This window comes from Nanorana parkeri, unplaced genomic scaffold, assembly GCF_000935625.1.
Source record: "Nanorana parkeri isolate BGI_ZX_2015 unplaced genomic scaffold, ASM93562v1 scaffold278, whole genome shotgun sequence".
NCBI lineage: Eukaryota > Metazoa > Chordata > Amphibia > Anura > Dicroglossidae > Nanorana > Nanorana parkeri.
This window is the reverse complement of record NW_017306546.1, coordinates 608,172-629,378: the sequence shown is the minus strand read 5'-3', so window position 1 is coordinate 629,378 and position 21,207 is coordinate 608,172. Positions and strand designations below refer to the sequence as shown.

Genomic DNA, 21,207 nt, shown 5'->3' with positions numbered 1-21,207 from the left:
TGTTATATGTGTGTAAATTATGATAATACAGTAATAGTAATCAGCATACACAATATTATTTATTCTGTTTATGTAAATTGAAAGGAACTGTTCTTTCCCAATTACAGGACTTCTCTCTATCCATGTGTGGGTTGTTCATTTATCTGTACCATGTATCTGTAAATGGCATATGGAAGCGTTCTCCCTCCTGCTCAGTAATGATCACACATATAACACAGACATGGCACACTTACCCCTCAGTCACATTATCCCCTGTGAAGACAGACAGCAGGTACTGTGCGGGCTTAGCAGACATTCATGACAGCTGCCATGACAACAGCCCAAGCTGTCAATAAGGCCCGCCCCCTGATGGTGCTCTTACCTCGGGTCTCCCGCAGCAGCCGGTGATATGTGTGCACGGACTGTTCCGGGGTCTCCCGGGTGTGACCCCCCCAAATCCAACCTCCTCCCGGGAACAGCCGCCTCTCTCCTACTAGCTAAGCCTGCGGCAACCTCCGTAAAGCTGTTGCGTCGCCATGGAGACCGAGAGATGTGACGTCACCACGGATCTCGCGAGAAGCATTGAATATGGCAGCGTTGGTGCTGTTGTGTGCTGCTGCCTATAGGAAGGGGGCGATTGTTTTCAGTGCACGTGCAGGAAGAAGGGGGAATGGGGTGGCACTTAGTTGGGCACTTTATGTTCCGCTCTTTTCTTGTTTATACAAATGGTGATCAGACAAACTGTCTTATCAATAAAAAAATGTCTCAGTAAGGCTCATGGAAATATTCCCATCTATAATAAATCTTTCTGGCAAAAAAATCCAAGGTAAAACAAATGTAGGTTTTGAAGAGTAATTACTCATATTTATGCACATGTGCGCATCAACTCATGCTATTGGCTAGAATTTACATTTACTTTAGCCTCTAGAATGCATTGACACGCATATGCACGAGTTTACGTAGGTATGTGCCTAAATTATGCCAGTAAGCTCTTCTCCACCTGCAGGTTTGGAGTGTTTTGTTAATGCTCCTGAACGCTGGTCTAAAATACAGATCTAAATGCCACAATGGGGGAATTCATCAAAACTGGAATAGTTGCCCATGACAACCAATCAGCTTCTCTTTTCAGTTTGTTTAGTTAAGCTTTGAAGATTAAAAAAAAGCTGATTGGTTGCCATAGGCAACTGCTCCAGATGCTGTCTGCTCCGGTTTTGATGTATTCCCCTCATTGGCTAAAATAGGGCTTTGCTCAAATCATTAAATAAATGAAAATGGCCTCTAAATTAGAGTTTTTTTGCCTGTGTTCACAAGGCCAATAAGGTGACCTGCCTTTTTCTTGGCAAGAAAAACACAGGTCACCACTACGGCACATAGGAAACCATTGCTTTCTATGTGCCACATTCAAAGCACACTGTGGCTGTGATGTGCAGTGCGGAAAATTGCAGACATGATGCACGTAAGGCCACCCCAACGCAGCACACCTCGCTGATGAGCGGAGACAAGAATGGAGTGTACACTTTGTACACGCTCAATAAAGTAAAAAAAGTAAACAGTATGATATGCTATAAGAGAATTCACACGGACACTTGCTTATAAGTTTAAACTCAGCCCTTTTTGTGTGCGGGTTGGTGTTAACGAGCCCTTAAGATGTTCTGATAATGGGGTTCCCTCATCTATGGAAGCAGGGGAGGACTGGTACTTTTTGTCAGTGGGCTGAAAACGCAACAATCTGGCCAGGGCTGGATTTAGACCTTGGGGGGCCCAGGACATTTCAGGTTCGCTGGACCCCTCATACACAGGAATTAAATACACAGCATGAATGTATAAAACACTATAGGGGTTGGTATAGACCAGGGGTGGGCAACTCTGGCCCTTCAGCCAACTACAAGTCCCATGAGGAATTGCAAAACTGCCAGTTACAGGCATGACTCCCAGAGGCAAAGGCATGTTGGGATTTGTAGTTAAAGCACAGCTGGAGGACTGGAGTTGCCCACCCCTGATCTAGCCTGACAGTGCTGTCCAGACCTCCCTCTGCAGGAAATTTCCTTGGTAATCAAGTTTTCTCATGAACTAATCGATAATTATGGAGTTGCTTTACTTTCCCAATGACAACCAAAACAATTTTAAAAATACGTGACAGAATGTCATTATGAGGACACGGAGCACATTCACAATCATAGGCCAGCTTTCATAACACCTTCCTGACAATCTCATACATATGGCGGTGACACAAAGGTGGGCTTTAGCACACAACTGCCGCATATACAGTATATGTGTCTACTGTTCAGTGCCGGAAGCTCACTCACTACTCACTTCCAGCACAGTGACCAAGCTGTCACCAACAGGTCCCAGGCATTGTTTATGATTGGGAGTTGAGGATGGGCTCCCCCTATCTTGCCTTTCCTGTAATCCATAGCCAATTGGAAATTGTAAAAAAATATATATGTTGAATTGGAATGCAGCCCTCCACTTGAAATGTGGATGAAAATGTGGCCACTAAAATACACTAAAATTAACCACTTTGCAGTGGCTAGAAAGTTGCTTAGAACCCCCAAACAATTATATGTTTTCTGAAAACAGAGATGCTGTAGAATAAAAATACACTAAAATACACTAAAATTAATTTAGTATACACAAATACAATATAATATAATTGTTTTAAACATTTTTACACTTTATTGTTATCACATAGGAGGCTATCAAGCCCCCTATGTGATAGCAAGAGAAAGTGGCAGGTCCTCTTTAGGGAGACATCAGCGTTCTATTGGACCTTTAATGTCACCTATCAAACCCACAGAAGCTGATTAAGTACAGATCGCGCTTCACCAGCTTTTTCTCTGGCCACAGCTGCCCGAGAAATGACAGCCTGAAACCGGAAGTGGTTAAACCCTAGTCACTTGCGTATTCAGTAACCGGAGGGGAGATCAGACCTTGGAAGTGGTTTTAAGCATTTTAGGACCACAATGTTTATATACGTATTGTGGTCTTGAAGCGGTTACAGTGCATTTTGGATAGAGTGGAGAAGGATTAGAACACATGTAAGGTTTTTATTGCTGTCTGAGTCCCAGTCTAGAGGGATGTCCTTATAATGAGGAAACCTGAGGTGATTGCTTCAAGTGGCATCTCATTGGTGGGTGACTGGGTGGTAGTGGGGGGTGGCCACAACGTCCCAGGTTGCTCAGAGCTCTTAGCAACCTGTGATGCTCTGTGCGGCTTTTAGCCAGCTCAGTGATGTCACTGGTTGCCAGGAGCTAAGCGAGACGCCAGTCACGTCAGTGTGCTAACGACAAATCAGAGAATCCCCCTCCCTCCCCCGTGACCGTACTCTGCCAGCATCCTTCCCCTGAAACAACATTGTCTATTTGTGCGATAAATGATATCCCTGAAAGTAAAAGGTAATCCTAAATTTTGGGTTGTCATGAGAACAGGAATAGATGGGAAATCTTCAAATGCGTACATTAGTTCTGGTGACCCTGCTGACCACCAGGCATTTCCTATCTTCGGAGGAAATTCCTCTCACCTCCTGTTGTGTCAATTGGACAGGAAGCGAAAGGAAAATTCGTCCAGTGGGACACAGATGGCAAAAAAAAGCTGAAAATTTCCCTCACTCCATCCAAATCTACAGAAAAACCAGTTTTGGCTTCAGTTCTACTTTACGTTGGACACCTTAGAGGGCAAGGATTTTTGCCTACACAGGCGAAGGTGCATTTTTGCGATCGCCCACCCGCGTGCCTGCACGCCATCACGCCCTAAGACGGTTGCTTGTGCACCGCACTTGTAGTCAAGGGTGTGACGCAGAGGTCACAAAGAAAGTACATGGACTTACAGTTGCTTTGACCTCTTCTTCTCCTGGTAATGGGGGGAGCAGCGATGGGGAGTGATGGTGGGGGGTGCAGCGAGGTTTCCTACACGTCCAGCCGGCTCCAGGTGCTCTCTCTCCCACGCAGCAGAAGCCGGCCAACTGCAGTTTGGCAGTCTTCCTCTCCCAAACTGCCATGGCCGCCGAGGAGCCTGATTGAAGCGGGCACAGACGATGGCAGTCGAGCTTTTTGTTCTCTTCTCCCCGCCGCCGCTGCAGTCTGAAAGTCAGAGCAGTCTTAGGCCCCATTCACACTCCACGATATGCAAATCGCGTGTTTGTAGCGCGATTTGCATTTTGCGCGATATCGCGAGATTTGCCGCGCGATATCGCGCAAATGCTTTCATTGAAAGCATTTGAATCGCGGCAAAATCCGCTCCAAAAAGGGTCCTGCTGTAGCGACACACGACCCGCGACAGCAGGACCCTTTGCCCCATTGAGAAGCATTTGAAAGCGATATCGCGGGGTTAATTTGCCGCGATATCGCGGGAATGACCGCGCGATAAATCAATCAATGTGAACGGGGCCTTAAAGAGGCCCCGCTCCCAGTCCACATCTTTCGGACGTTATTAATCTGAGTTACCCCACTCAGTATGCCCGTCGCTTACGGCCATATTGAGTGGGGCACTCAGATTAATAACGTGCTGGATTAGTCTGACCCAGGGGCGGACTGGGCCGAGGGGCAGGGTGGCATTTGCCCCCCCCGTACCACTCTGATACCTTTTGCAAACACTCCCCGCTCACCACTTAATCTCTCCCCTCTCGGCCGCACTGCTGCAGCAGCTGAGTAGGGAGAGATGAACTGCTTGCGGCAGCGGGGTGCGTTTGCAAAGGTATCAGAGAGGCCCCGGGGGGGGGGCAATTGCCACCCTGCCCAGTCTGCCCCTGGGTCAGACTAATCCAGCACGTAATTAATCTGAGTGCCCCACTCAATATGGCCGCAAGCGATGGGCACGTCCCCTGAGTGGGGCAACTCAGATTAATAACGTCCAAAAGATGTGGACTGGGAGGGGGGCCTCTTTAAGACTGCTCTGATCACACCTCTCTGCTCTCCCTCTCTCCCCTCCCGGCCGCTGCAGCTTCAGAGCGGCCGGGAGGAGAGAGAAGGAGCGCTGACAGGTGTGATCAGAGAACTGACTCTCTGAGTTCCCGCTTTGTGAAGCTGCAGCCGCTGGGAGGAGAGAGATGGAGCGCTGACAGGTGTGATCAGAGCCGCCTCTCTGAGTGCCCGCTTCGTGAAGCTGCAGCGGCTGGGAGAAGAGAGAGGGAGCGCAGAGAGGTGTGATCGCCGCAGTGGCCGTCTTAAAGAAGAACCCCTCCCAGTCTGCATCTTTCCGCCCAACTCCCCCCAGGCGCCCTCAAGCAGCTGCTTGACTTGCTTGTAGGGTAGCGCCGGCTCTGTCAGAGGGATGATAATTAGTATATAAGGTTATGTTATTATGGAAACAATCAGGCTGGTTGAATCGTTTATGTCGTGAAGGTGATTGTACATGCCCTGTCCTTCAAAAAAGAAGCAAAACTAGAGCAGAAACACAAGCCAGGATTTGGTATAAAAGAGATAACTAGGAATGCGGCTAGAGGGGATGCCTCTTACTTTTTATTCCAGCTCTGTTGTGTTGTATACAAAATAAACTTTTCCCCCCATTATTATTACTGCAAGAACTGTTGGTTAATCTCTCGGGCTTTAAAGGAGAACTATGGGGTCAGTGTTTTTCCCCATAGTTCCCCTTAGGGTAACGGGAAGACACAAACTAGCGTCCTCCCGTTACCCTTAAGGTGCCCATACACTGCTCGATTCTCGTACGAGAATCCAGCAGTGTGAACGGAGACGTGCAACCGTTTCTACTGTACGGTCGCACGTCTTCCGTCGAACCAGCATGTTCAAAAACCAGCCGGGAATCGTACGATTCTCGGCTGGTTAGAACGGTGCTCAGAAGACAAATGCCGAACGGGCCGGTGTGCGCACCCTGCCCGTTCAGCATTGCGGTCATCGCAAGCCCGCCCCTCAGGGGGGCGGGCTTGCAATGATCGAGAGTGCGATCTGCCTGTCCAAGATAGGCAGATCGTACGTTTTTTTAATCCCTGTACAACCATCGCAAGACTAAGGTCTTGCGATGGTTGTAGAGTGTATGGCCACCTTAAGCTCAGTATACCGCGAGCTGTAGCTCGCGGTATACTGAGACGCCGCAGCCGGAGCAGATCACGTCTTAGATGACGGGATCCGCCCCGCTGCGTGAGTGACAGCTGGCTCTGCCTATCTAGAGGCATAGCCAGCTGTACCCGCCCCCTCCCCCGTCCGTTCCGCCAGTCAGTGCTGGCAGATCGGAGAGGGGAATCCAGCCCCTCCCCCTGTCACAGCAGAGAGCCGTGAAGGGATCGAGGAGGCGAGCGAACGCCGGTATGTTCGCTCACCTCCCGATCTACTGAGCCGACCTGTGACAGTCTCATTGTCACAGGTCGGCTAGAACTATGAGGTGAGTGAAAAGCACTCACCTCATAGTTCTCCTTTAACATTAGGAAAAAAAAAGTATTTGTATTTGTGTTACTAGGCAATCAGTTATTCCCAGCAGATATAGGGCAGCAAAGAAGGAATTATCTTCAGGGATTGAAACTGTAAACACGGCTTTGTAGCCAAGCATTATGTAGAGGCCGGCCTCTGTAGCTGGTGGTTATAAACCGTACAATACTAAACCTGACTTGTGCTGCTCACTTTGATTCCCTGAAAGAGTGAGGCAGGGGATTATTCACTGCAGGCATTCATCCAAATAAATGTACCTCTGTCTCAGAGATGTTCTCCCGAAGTTCAAAAACTGCATACAGTTCATACCTGAGCGTTGTGTGGCATGTCACTGGTAGTTTGAAGCTCAAAAAAGTACATCAGCTTCTTTTCAGGCAGAATTGCGTCTTTGGCCCCATAGACTTCAATGGTAGTGCTTACAAAGCCTGAAAAAATTTATTTTTTTTGCACCTAACAACTGTATCCTCCTATTAACTAGCTTTCCATTGGCTAAAGCAAAAATGGTCAAGTCTGAAAATTTCTGAAAAACACAAATTATCGCGCCAAATGCTTCTAAATCACCTGAAAATGCTCAACTCAGGTATGAATGCAGACCCAAAGTCTATGGGGCCAAAAACACACTGCTTGTCACATGTAAAAACGTGCAGAAAAGGCCCCCTAATCAACTGGCTACACTCACACTTAAGTGTGAATGGGGCCTTCTTTAGGCACACTCCTCAACTGCTGTGACAGGAAAGGTAAAACAATGAAAATGGCGGTTAGTACAAAATGTATTTAATGAGATATCCATGTCTGTGGCTTCAGTAGCCAGGGGAAAAAAAAAGAACTCCCCAACTTCGAGGGTTAAATACCTCGTTTACCTCCAGAGCAGGGTCATGTGACTTTGTTCCAAAACCAAAATTTGGATCGTTCCGAAATCCGTACGGAATCGAATTTCGGAACCCCAAACATGAAGGAAATAAAAATCCGTATTGATCCGAAACAAGTTCTTGGGTAAAACGGTTTTGCGTCAGCATTTACTTTGTCTTCCCTACGCTCTGGCTTGTGGACTGTCCCTCGGAGTCCTTGTCTACAGGTGAAACTCAAATAATTAGAATATCGTGCAAAAGTAATTGCAGTAAGTGCTGCAAAAGGGGCCCAAACCGAGTACTGAGTACATATGCATGCTTGTACTTTTCAGAGGTCCGATATTGTTCTATGTACAATCCTTGTTTTATTGATTGCATGTAATAATCTACTTTTTTGAGGTTGTGGATTTGGGGTTCTTGGGGTTTTCATGAGCTGTAAGCCATAATCATCACAATTATGACAAATCACGGCTTGAATAATCTTGCTTTGCATGTAATGAGTCTACCTCATATATTAGTTTCACCTTTTAAGTTGCATTAGTGAAATAAATGAACTTTGCACGATATTCTAATTATTCGAGTTTCACCTGTATAATGATGGGCTATAGGCCCTGATGACATCAACATGATGACATCAGCGGGCCTCCAATCGCCAGAGCGCACGGGGAGGAAGAGGCTGACGGCCCCGGTCTTGTATCCTGGAAGGAGGTAAGTAAAAGTCCTTTTCCCAGGTACTCTAGACCGACTGTAAATGAGCATGTAGTGCTTGTGGTAAGGGGCAGCCCCACTGGGGGGGTTTTCTTATTCCCGGAGACAGGCTTTAAACTTGACCTATAAAATGTCTGTGTGTGACAAAGAGCACTGTGCTTGTGGCTCTCCCTGTGTTTGGTGACCTTTATCATATGTAGCTCTAGCTAGATGCAAACATTTTTTGGGCCCCTAGTTGATTTCCGAGAATTCGCCCCATCATACCCGCAGGAGAATAGCTCAGATTATCCATACCACCGAATGCCTTCTTGTGTCTTTTCATGCCTCCTGTATACATGATCAGTGGCAGAGAGCGCCTTCAGAAAATCAGTGCTGCCTAGGGTTGCCACCTTTTTCTTTCTGCGAAACCCGAACACCCTAGCAACATACAGATTTTTTTTGAGAAGAATGAGTCGCGCCTTATTCATATGTAAATATCACAGTCAAGACTATTTTCATTGTGGGGCCAGCAGCCCCTATCTTAATTTTGGTACCCCTCTCTGCCTGACATTATGTGTCCGGGTTTCAGCTGCCATAAAACCCGGATACAGCATTCAAAACCCAGACTGTCCGGGTGAATCCCGGACAGGTGGCAACCCTAGTTCTGCATGAACAGAAGAACAAGAATGCTTGTACTTAAGATTGTAGTGATGAAAAAGAGGCATGCATGGCATTAGTGCTTTATTCATCATACAGCTGAACTCTGGGATATTGTCTAAATACAAGAGGCATGCATGTTCTTTCTTGAACCTTGGTGTACTTTGTGGATTTCTTCCAGATCTGTGCAGTAATTAAGTGGGAAACTTTGCTTCCTGTAATAAAGACCAGTCACTGCTGCTCTCTCTCCCTGTGCAGGGTGAGTGGTCTGGTATCAACCCTCTTCTATAGTTTTTTGTAGTGGGTGGAGCCTATTGGACCCCTCCCACAGCTCCGTTCTCTGGACAGACTATGTACAGAACAGTGATGATGTCACTGCTATGTTTACAAAGGCATTTGGTGCACACAAAGTGGATTTGTATCTGTTGCGGTTATTGAGGACTATATTATATTAAATGAAAGTTTTTGCTCGGCTTTAATGAACCCTTTGAGCAGGAGACATTGAAGGGCAAAACGTATTTGCTGAGCTGACCTTTCTGCTCCAGAAAGTTTCAATGACAAGATGAGGCTTGTTTTACAGAGCCAATCACTTTCTGCTAGAAGCTAAGTAAACAACAACAGTGTCACGTCTGTCATTATGACTCTAAAGAGCAAATAAACATCATATAGAATGTAATGAGCAGAACAAAGTCTCGCTCCATAGAACAATATACAATTCCCATCTTTATTACATTATCACGGTGTCATTTGCAGTCACTTAGAGGGAAATAAAAGCCATACTAAATCTATAAAACAGATAGTATGCCCCTTCTGGGTCACTTTCAAAGGAAACAAGGTGACATTGTGCCTTCATTGTTCAGCAATGATAGTCACCATATTTAAGGACTGGTAAGGTGTAATATTGTATATTTTTGTTTCTGGGTCTAGGTATGATTTAAATATTAAAGGATACCTTTGAATATTTATATTTTTTTGAAAATAAAAGACTTGTCAAAAACTTGTTTTTTTTTTCCAAGAAATTTTTTTTTTTCTAAAAGTCTGGTGTTTCTATTTCCAATTTATTTGAACCCTTCAGTGCCCCTTACTCATTCACAAGGGAGGGGAGCGCATCCTTTCCTGCCAGGCCTGTGCTCAGATCAAGGGTCTGGTTGGGAACTCTATGGGTGACCCCACGTCTTTTTTACCCCTATTTTTGGGGGTGGGGTTCCTCCTTAAAATTCCTACCAGACCTTAAAGGTCTGGTATGACTTTGAGGTGGAACCCCACACACTTTGTTTTTTAAATTGTTACTTGGCGTCCCTCCTAAAACTCCTACCAGACCTAAAGGGTTTGGTATTGTTTGGGAGGGGGAACCACACGCTTTTTTTTTTTCTTCTTTTATAAATGTCACTTTTTGCTGCTGCAGATTCTATACATCGTACAGATGTGCAACTTTACAGGCAGTTTAAGGGGACCCCCCAGGCACCATATTTAAAGGAATTTTTCACTTTTATTGTTTCACTTTAAGCAATGTTAAAATCACTGCTCCTTTTAAAATCTGTATTTTTAAAAAGTGGGTTTTTTTTCATTGATACATGTCCCTCAGGGCAGTACCTGAATACCCATAACCTTTTTATGACCAATAAGCATGGAATATACAGGTGAAACTCGAATAATTAGAATATCGTGCAAAAGTTCATTTATTTCACTAATGCAACTTAAAAGGTGAAACTAATATATGAGATAGACTCATTACATGCAAAGCAAGATAATTCAAGCCGTGATTTGTCATAATTGTGATGATTATGGCTTACAGCTCATGAAAACCCCAAATCCACAATCTCAGAAAATTAGAATATTACATGCAATCAATAAAACAAGGATTGTACATAGAACAATATCGGACCTCGAAAGCTAGTTTACTAGAAGGAGGAGATGACTTAGGAGATGTTACGCGTGTCAGTCCCCGGTTATAGAAGGCAGGGAAGAAGCTGATCAGGCATGATCTGTGCTTGATCCGCTTCAAGCTGTGCTTGATCAGCTTGAAGGCAAAGGTGACATTGACCCCTAATGTCACCTTTGCCCTCAATAAAGCTGATCAGACACGATCTTTGCTTGATCAGCTTAATTGAAACAAAGGTGACATTAGGGGTCTAATAGATGTCTAATATCATCTTAAAGAGCACCTGTCACCTCCAATGTGCTTGCACATAGGGGGCTTGGGAGCAATTAGAAAATATGTCTCTACTTACGATATAACAGTAAGAACATTGTGTATGAAGGTGTCTGAAAGAAGGACTGTGTGCTGATCTGTGAACTTGTTCCTTTCTTCTTCTAATCTAATTACAGAAATATGAAATGGAGCTGAATCGATTATTGGGACAGCCCAGGCAGTTCTACTTCCAGACTTTGTCATATTGCAGCCTGTAGTGGTCTAATTCTGCCATCTAGTGGATGCTTTGCAAAATGACAACTTGTACATCCATAGCCAGCCAGCCACATGGACAGGAAGGAATGATTTCCATGGCTGTTGATTGACAATAAAAAAAAATTTAAGTTTAGATCAGGGGTGGGTCCGCCCCTCCAGCTGTTGTGGAACTACAAATCCTATGAGGCACTGCAAGATTCTCACAGCAACAGGCATGATTCACAGAGACAGATTAATCATGGGTTTTGTAGTTTCATCACAGCTAGAGGTCCGGCGTTTTCCCACCCCTGGTGAAGATACAGTTTAGGTAGGTGCACAGGGCAGTTTCCAATGTATGCAAATAAAGACTTTAGCTTAAATCCTAATTTTCATCCTAATGATAAGTAGGTGGGACTGACTGCAGTGGGCTTCCATAGAAATCAATGGTGAGCAATAAATACATTCAGGGATTTGTCATTTAAAATGAGAAACGTAATAATTTATAAATAGACCCATAGGAGTAATACTGTAGCTATTTCGTTACCACCATACCTGCAACCTTTTCAGAATTTCTAACTTCATCTTACTATCTATTCTCAATTTTTAGTTACTATTTTGAATGCTAAAGAAAAGTATTTTCGTGAATCAGCTCCAAATTCATCCTTAGTTCTTAGCTTAGTGACTCTAAGCACATTTGAGCATACTGTATTAGGAACAATGCATTCAGCTTGATAGAAAACATAAATTTCAGCTTACAGGTCCATATAGAATATGTGGTGGCTGAACTAGTTTTTTTTTTCCTTTATGTTAGGGCTGCAACAACTAATCGACATAATCGATTATAATCGATTATTGAAAAAGTTGTCAACTTTTTCAATAATCGATTAATCGGCTTCCGATCAGTTGGCCCTGTCCACAGCTCCACACGCTGTGCGCCGCACCTCCTCCCCACTTCCCGCTCGCCGCTGCCAGACCCGCTCGCATTCACGCTCCACATGCCGCACCTCCTCCCCGCCTCACATTTCCTGCCCATCCACATCCACGATCGGCAAGGGACGCGGGGAGATTTTTTTTCTTTTTTACTTCCACCGCTCCAAGCTTGCTCCTGTGATGGACTACAACCTCAATACAAACTAGTAGTCCTATCACTGGAGCCATTTTTTAAACTTTTATTTTATTGTTTATCCGATTAACCGATTAATCGAACCTAATAATCGGCTAACTAATCGATTTTGAAAATAATCGTTAGCTGCAGCTCTACTTTATGTTCCTCTGATGACACAGCTAGTAACACATCTCCTGTCCTAAGGTAACAAGACGCACTCAGTTTAATTTCCATTACAAAAACTAGAGGCCATCACCTAAAATTGGTGGAAAAAAAATTCCAGCACAAGGGGCGAAGGGGGTTCTTCACAGTAAGATCAGTTAGGGTCTGGAACTCACTGCCACAGGCGGTGATTTCAGCAAATAATGTGGAATTGTTCAAGAAACTTTTGGACGATTTCTTAAGGGACCGTAATATACAGGGGTACGGGTACTCCTAGAATGAGATCCTAATAGGTTGGACTTGATGGACTAATGTCTTTATTCAACCTCAAATACTATGTATCAATGGAGGAGCATCATCATCATCCTAGGCTTCGGTCATCATGATTTGGAATACACCCTCCCCCTGCCTTCTCATCTTCTTTATATAGTGGGGAGGTGTTCTGTGGGCCACAGAAGATAGCTCGGAAGTGTGATAAAATAGTTAGAAATTTTCGTTCAGTGCACAGGACGTTATAAGAACATTGGATTTCTGGCAGGACCAACAGTTATTTTTCTGTACTGTCACAACCTGAAAAAAAAACAAAAAACTAAAGCAAAATAAAAGCTTAGGTAGATCAAAAACAAAATATATATGCAAGGAACCATCCCAGATAGCAAGGATAACTTGCCACAAACTTGTGGCAGGTTTAAATTGTAACTCTTGTTAACTTGCTGCATACATTCCCTGACAAGTTGTAGGGCCAGTTCACACCATATGCAGTTGTGATGCAGTCCGTTTATCTTGACTGCTGCAGTCAAAATACATCACAATGCTTTCCTATGGGCTTTCTTGTGCTTAATTCACACCATTGCATTCCTTTCAGATGCAGCCTGAAAAAGTACTTGTTTGTCCTATTTTACCTGCATCAAACTGCATCGAAACGCATCATAAACGCACCGGAACGCATAAAAAAATACTCAGAATTGATAATGTCATCAGCCAGGGAATTCCTCTTTGTAGTGTGGAGAAAAAGTGAAGAGATGGAATTTGTGGATGCAGATGATTTCATCCAATATTTGCGTGGCTGTCCCCTGCTGTACGACAGCAAACATCCCCAATATAAGAATAATCGCCAGAAGATGGCAAAGTGGAGGGAGATTGCTGAAAAGTTGCACCCAGATTTTGGGGCTATGAACCGGGTACAGAAACAGCAGTGTGGTGAGTTCACTTTTTCTCAAACTTCTATATAAGGTCTGTCTAATTAGCATTTTCTGGTGCCGAAAGAAAACCGCATCAGAAACACATCAAAACGCATTGCAAGCGCGTCAAAACGCAACTGCACAGACGCATGCAGTTGTGATGCAGTTTCTGGTGTGAACTAACTTGCAGAACACTAGCATCACAAGTTCTAGTTGACACTTTTTGAATGTGTAGCAAATGTGCTCGGCAAGTCTACAGCAAGAGTCCTGCAGGTCTTAGCAAGAGCTCTGCAAGTGTACAGCACTTTTGCAAAGCACGTTGATCTGGAGACTTGCAATGCAGACTTGCTGTAATTGTGCCACAAAATTGTGAAGTTTGGCAAGTGTGCAATAGTTTAGCAAGTCATTTTCAACGTGCAGCTCAATTTCTTGCTATCTGGGATGGTTGTCACACAAGCCGAACTTCAAACAAGTCTGCCATTGTTCATCTCCATTACATGGTGGATTGATGAAACTAGTAGTTTACACAAGAAACATAAGGATGTTTGTGCTTTTTATTTCTTGTTATCTATTACAGGTATTTATACAACACTGACAATGTATGCAGCACGTTATAAACTGCACTTCCACATCAGTCTCTGCCCTCTACATGCAATCAATAAAACAAGGATTGTACATAGAACAATATCGGACCTCTGAAAAGTACAAGCATGCATATGTACTCAGTACTTGGTTTGGGCCCCTTTTGCAGAAATTACTGCAATTACTTTTGCACGATATTCTAATTATTCGAGTTTCACCTGTACATACAGGGCCGATTTAGACAGGAGCCAATGAACCTTTCAGAATGTGTTTGCTTTTAATTCAGCTCACAGAAAGTGAAAAGGACACTGCATTTCCCTTATTCGTTATACACTTGATTGTGGCTCCAGAACCTCTAGCATACTATGTCCACTCCACAGCCCTCAAAATATAAAGAACATTGAACCTGCAGAAATCACATATCAGCTTATGTTATTTACCAATACTATTTTACTTTTCATGACTTCACAGCATTCCCTCTTCCCAACCTATGTTCACGTGACACGTCTACTCCCTGTTATTTAATCTGTTGGATCGACGTTTTGGAGACACAATGATAACACTGTGCATCAAGGTTTAGTAGAATTAATGCAATTAAATAAAATATAAATATTTACTCTTATCAGTTTTCTAGTTTATAGGTCTGCCAATTGCAATGCCTTCCTGTATGTGACACACATTAAAATTCAAAGTACTAAAATGTAACTGGGATGCCCTCAGGTCTTAAAATGTACAGAATTACTCTCTATAGATGTAAATGTATACTAAACAGGCCTGGTGTTGTATTTTATCATCAAATGCTATGAAGTGGCTCAGATAACTGCAGTAGCGTTACCACACGCAGCAAAAGACCTTACTCTTTTTCAGAGTTCCAGGAAGTAAAGGTAGATGGATTAATCTGTCCTTAGTAAAAAATGGCCACTGTGAGAAAAATGGAGCAGGAAAGAAAAACAAGCTATGCAAAGAATAAAAAAAATCTCAAGAAGCGGGAACCGTGCTCAATTCTACTCGGTCAGACTATACAACGCCTCCTAATCTCTATAACATGGGGTGGAGGTGTACCTTGAAATATAGTCTGTGTCCAGGTGCGGTTGTTCGCAGGTAATTGCAGTGCATGCATTTACATGTGACCGCCTGTGGTATTGTATAGCGACCCCCTCTTCCCTCCCCCCCCCCCGTAGCAGATTGCAACATTGCTGCAATTAATTTAACCTTGCAGTTAAAGGATTTTGATTGATTTCTCCTTAGGACAGAGTGCAACTTTACAGCCCAACTCCGGGCTTGTATGTTTTCTTTTATACATGTGCTATATGTTTGTGTTTTTTCTTTGATACCTACCTTTTTTAGATGCCTTCAAGCTGGTTTCATGACACACTGGGTCTTCCTGTTCATGTTTTCTCTGGCTCGGGGTGCTCTGCTGTTGATTCAGAGAGCAGTGCGCTTATGATGTCAGTGTCACCTGCTACATGTTTTGCACGATATTCTAATTATTCGAGTTTCACCTGTATAAGTAAACCGTGCTATGATAATACACAAAAGAGGCTTTGCTCCTCTACGCCTCAGGAAAGGAATGAGCTGGGTGCTTGCCAGTGGGAGCACACCCTCGCTCCAGTATGAGCCCATACAAACAGAAGAAAAGCTGGGTTACACCAGATTCCACTGGGATAGTCTATTGCAGCTTGTGTACCACATCACTGGTGTCCTGAACAAGGTACACCCCACTGATGCGTTTCACCCAATCATGGGCTTAGTCATAGAGATGTGGTACAAGCTTCAGTAAACTATCCCAGTGGAATCTGGTGTGCAGACAGCTTTTCTTCTGTTTGTATAGTGCTGTGGTAATGCTACCTTAGAAGGTAAGGCCCAGAACGCCCATTCTTTCATAGTAAATTCTCAGTCTGAAGATATAGCGAATAGGTACTGTGGGGGACATTTCTTTTGGTTTCAAGTCAAGTATTGCAGCCTGAACTGTTTTTTGTAGCCGCCCTGGTCAGCTATTTAAATAAATAAAAAAACATTTGCATGGAGTTGGGCGAATACCATTGCCTTATAAAGGAAACTTTTACTTGAAAAATATGGGTGCATCTATTGCTGACCACTGCTTCTAAAAATGCTGGGTTTCCTGGCCTCATTCTGACCCAATGGCTTCAATAGTGTGGGTTTCTATGCAATGCTGAATGCTTATTTCAGATCAGTGGCTTTTTACTGAAGCCAGAGACAGATAGGCATTAACAGGGGGTCAGCAATGGCAGTCAGCCTCCATATTTTCAGGTGCAGCATGGAGAAAAGGTGTAGGAGAGCCAAACTGGTCTTTTGTTCATGGCCCTTACCCTCTCCTGGGCCTTCGAATCGCAGCAGCAAAATGCTGTACATATGGGTCCCGCACTTTATATTTGCCCAGGACTCAATTTAGTCTAAAACTGGCCTGCATATTTCTATTAATACATTGTCAGCACCTTTCTTTTAATGGATTCTCCCATCTAATTGAAAGGCGGGAAATGTCTTCGATGTGCAAGTATATCGTTTCCACATTAACCACTTGAAGCCCCCTTCCTGTCCAGGCCATTTTTTAGTACTCAGCGCTGCAGTACTTTGATACTAGTAATGATTAAAATTTTCGTGTTCGGTTAATCGAATTTTTTTTTAATCGATTAATTATAACGCACATACAGATCCAACTACATTGGCCTACACTCACACTCAAACTGTATGAGGGGAATTTATCAAAACTGAAGCAAAAGTATCTGGAGCAGTTGCAGTTGCCTATGACAAGCAATCAGCTTCTCTCTGTTTGTTCAGTTAAGGTTTAAAAATAAAACTGGATGCTGATTGGTTGCCATATGTAACTGCTCCAGATTCTGTCTGCTGCAGTTTTGATAAATTCCCCTCAATGTATGTTATGACTTTCAGGGCTAGTTCACACCAGTTCCAGTGCCTTCCGGCCCGATTGGTGCTGGAACGCCCTGGATCGCATCCCGGCCGCCTCACTGCATTCTGGGGCGTGAGGGGGTGTGTTGTTGCATTAAAGTCAATGGCAACGCAGGTACGCCCCCCAGCCGCAGTGTGATCTCCGGAACACATGGCAAATCAATGTCAGTGTTCTGGTCTCTCTGGGCCCCCCAAACTGGCGGAACACCAGGGCCCGGTCGCAAATGCGACTGATGCAGCCCTGGTAGTTTCGCCAGTGTAGGTATCTGCGTTTAGTACTGGGTCATTTTCACGAGTACGAGTGCTTGTGAAAATGCCCAGTATTGGCACAGGTGCATCCCTACTTAATATAAATGTATTGCTGGGATTTGCAGTCCTGCATAGTTGGTGGTATTCAGCATTGCTGTATAATCATTATACATCAATGCAGAACACCACCAGCTATACAGGACTACAAGTCTAAGCAATACATTATAATGTAAATTAGAATACACCCAGTTAAACCCCCCCCCCTTCCCCATCTAGCCTTCACCCAGCCTTACCCGACTCCTGCAGCAGCTGCTTCCTCTCGGCGGACAGGTGACATCTCGGCTGCTTCATCTCGGCGGACAGGTCCTCTCCCAACAACTGATTGATGACCGGTGACCGACACAGCCTCCTCTCCCCGCACATTCTACTGCTACAGGTGGCAAAGCGGCGCGGGAGGGAGGGGGATTTGCATGAAGGAGCTGCGGGCCCTGGTGACGTCACGGACATTGACGTCACCGGGCTCCTCCCCCCTTCCCTATGCTAGCCAATGGAGCCACTTGGGGAAGGGGGAGGAGTCCGGTGACGTCACCGGATCTCCGACGGAACTCTCGGAAGACCCGGAAGCCGGCGGAGAGGTGAGTACCGATCAAAAGAATTTTGATCGATCAACAAAATTAACGATTAATCGTTAATTTCCGCAGGCCTACATTTTTTTTTTCTATACAGTAGGTTGAATTCGATGAACCCATGCAAAATTAAGCAGCATAATTTTCATTTTCAAAAAGGAAGGAAAAAATAAAAAAACTACATCACACCAATCCAGTTACTTTATTTTTTTTTACAAAAATAAATTTTGTTAAATTAGAAAAATAATGTACACAAATATCCAGAAACCTCAACATTTTTGTTTGTGTAAAAATATGCACAATAGTAAATAATACACTTATATAATACATATTATCTCAAACATTCTGCTAAGTATATCATAACTTGCACATTAGGCAAATGTTGACAACAATCTGTCAAATAAATAGATCCCATTTAATTCATATATATACAGTCCAGGAATGGGAATCCAGAAATATGAAAAACAATTTATATGCATACACAGGAAATAAACATGAAGACAACAATTGCTTTTCACCAGATCTTTGATCATTTGTGTTATTTTGTTTGCCATCTTGTGATTTTGTAATTTGTGGCTTCTTTGCAGCTTTTCCTCTGGCGGTTATGAAAACTGAATATGCTGTAACTACACATTTCTAAAGATACGATTAGAAAACAGGAAGCTTATGTTGTTATGATCCCATACTTTATAAAGCTCTACCACATAGTGGCAGTGCTAAAAACGTGACCAAGAGACTCAAAAGAAAAGTGATCACAGGGATACATTTATGAAATCTGGTTGTCAATGGCAACTGGATTCCAAAGTTTCATCCTGGCAGAACAAATCGAATGGATTGCCATGGACAACAACTTATTTTTTTACTCCATTGAGCTTTGCTTTTTAAAAACAGGCCCAAGAGAAATACTGCGTGAATGAAGGTAGCTGATGTTATCAGACATCCCAACTCTCCCGGACGCTCCGGGAGTCTCCCGCTATTAGATAGCGGCTCCCGGCCGCCCGGGAGAGAAATGGGGGGGAGAGGGCACCTCCCTGAAATGAGAGGGACACCTCCCTGAAATTGCTTCTTTCAGGTTGGGATCCCTGTGTTATTCTGCCATCTGTGGTGGCTGTGCTCCGACTGCAAAACACAAAGTGCTGAACTACAGTCATGGTTTACATGGTCACAGATTTACTGTGGATGGAAAAATTATAGATGCATGAAGACTTCCAGATCTGTAAATAGGCATTAAAACTCTAAAGGTGAAGTAATTTTGAAGAATGTGGAAATACGTTACATACACTTAGAGGCTTTCTTTTTTTTTTTTTGCTGTGATCCCAAAGCTGTCAGAGCACATCGCTGTGCTGTATAAATGTGTTTGAGAAAAAGACAGCTGGAGGAAACCAAAGGTATCAAACATGCTTTAGTTTATGCTGCACTTCTCTTATTTTAGTGTGCTAGATATTAAAGTGTACTAGTGGAGCCCTAATGGACCAGCTTAGCATAGAAATGAATGGGTGGTTACGTTTCTCCATTGAGTAATCAATTTCCAAACACTATGTACAGCACTTCCAGAAGCTACCCACACTTTAACTCTATGCTTACATAAGTTTCAGTGACCCACACTTTAAACGCATATAAAACAATAACAGAAAAAGTTCCTGGATATTGGATATTTGGCAAATGCATACAAGTGAACTGCAATCATCTTAAACAAAAGAAGAAGGAAAAAAAAAAAAAAATCAGCAGCAATACCCTTAACATAAGGTCATCACTGTGGAAAACAAAAGCAGCCATTGTTGACTGAACACTTGAAAACATGGGTAAAGAACCAGCTTTACCATTCCGATTACACTTTTACCTGATTTCCACACCATTAATAGATATCCATGTGCTTTGAAACATTACAAATGTACTATGGCATAATGCGCATTTTTAACTTAAACATTTTTAACGTGAACAGTTTTTTCTTTAAATAAACCTTCTTTGTTGTTTTCCATTTGTAACTGTAAATACTATTTACACGTCTCACAGAGTATTAGACAAAGCACATCTATTATTGTGGCTATACATGGTGAACGAAAGTCACTTTTACACAAAATACAACAGGTAAGGCAAAGAAATGACAACTCAAGAATAATGTACTATCAGTAATGATCTGTTCCTTCCATACAGACATCGTCATTCAGTATATGATTTTCTTTCAGTAGGCAATGTTTTTTTAAACACCATTTTATTCCACTTTAAATCCACTGACTGCAGTTTCTGAATACAAACTTACTACCATGAAAACTCCATTTGAAAAGTAATTCATTGTACAATGCTAGTCATTGAGCCCGATTTACTAATGCTTTTGAGCATCGTTAGTCAAATTATGGTGGTGTACACTTTGAATACCCAATGATGTGCAAATAAGATGAACAGACATTTGCTTTTTATATAAAATTGGATAATTGAAGTTAATCCTCAGTTTGAATGAAGATTCTTAAAGTGACACTAAAACTCAGAAGCTAAAACTTAAAAATGCATTCAAGTACTTTAGCCATTAGCAAAAATTTTTCTTATTTGTGTGATACTCGGCTGTAGATCCTCAAATCATCTCTGAATTGGTGCTGCCATTGTCCTTCCTTCTGGAAGGTGGCTAATTTTGTTCACCATGGTCCCTGTGTGTGTTGTAAAGAACCCACCACTCCAAGCTCACTCTTGTGATGGACTACAATCTCATGTTTAGTTTACTAATTTACATTTAGACTGTAGTCCATCCCAGGAGTGAGCTTGGAGTGGTGGCTACTTTACAACACACACAGGGACCATGGGGAAGACAAGTAGCCACCCTCCAGAAGGAAGGACAGTATCAGCACCAATTCAGAGATGATTTGAGGATCTACAGTTGAGTGATACACAAATAAGATACATTTGTTGTTAATAGTTAAGGTACTTGAATGCATTTTTAAAGTTTAATTCCTGAGTTTAGTGTCACTTTAGTAAATCAGCCTCAGTCCCAGTGGAAACAAAAAGAACCTTGACTCAAAGTACTGAGGTCAGAGAGAGCCAAGCAGCATTTTAAGGAGTTCAGGATTACAAGACAGTAGTATTTTGAAATAGAAAAGATGACTGTAATGTATGCTGGCTTTTTTGTATTGTAAACTGATGCACCCTCAGGCCTCCACTGACTCCTTAAATCACCACAGGTAGTGTTCTGGCAAATAGGCTGTATATCAGCTGCCTGTCTTTGTGCCAGGATTGAATTAGCTGACAATATAAAAAAAAACCCCACAAAAACCAAAAACTCCACATCTCTGTACAACAGTGTAATTGTAACTGCTGCCTTTCAATGTAAAAATAAATAATGGGTTTAATTCCATGTCTCAGAATTTAAGATCCTTATCTTATTATTGACAACTGCAGCAGTAGTTCCAATAGGCTTTCAGTATTCCAGCCTTATACTATTCTCTTAAAAT

At 43.1% G+C, this 21,207-nt stretch overlaps 1 protein-coding gene across 1 annotated transcript in view; it reads right to left on the bottom strand.

Moving 5' to 3' along the window:
* Positions 1 to 555, bottom strand: part of CCDC181 (coiled-coil domain containing 181) — a 32,307-nt gene extending 31,752 nt beyond the window's left edge. Inside the window, exon 1 of the mRNA XM_018557300.1 lies at positions 234 to 555. The gene's annotated coding sequence lies outside the window, so the exon portion shown is untranslated. The remainder of the gene's footprint in view (positions 1 to 233) is intronic.
* Positions 556 to 21,207: the final 20,652 nt, after the last annotated feature.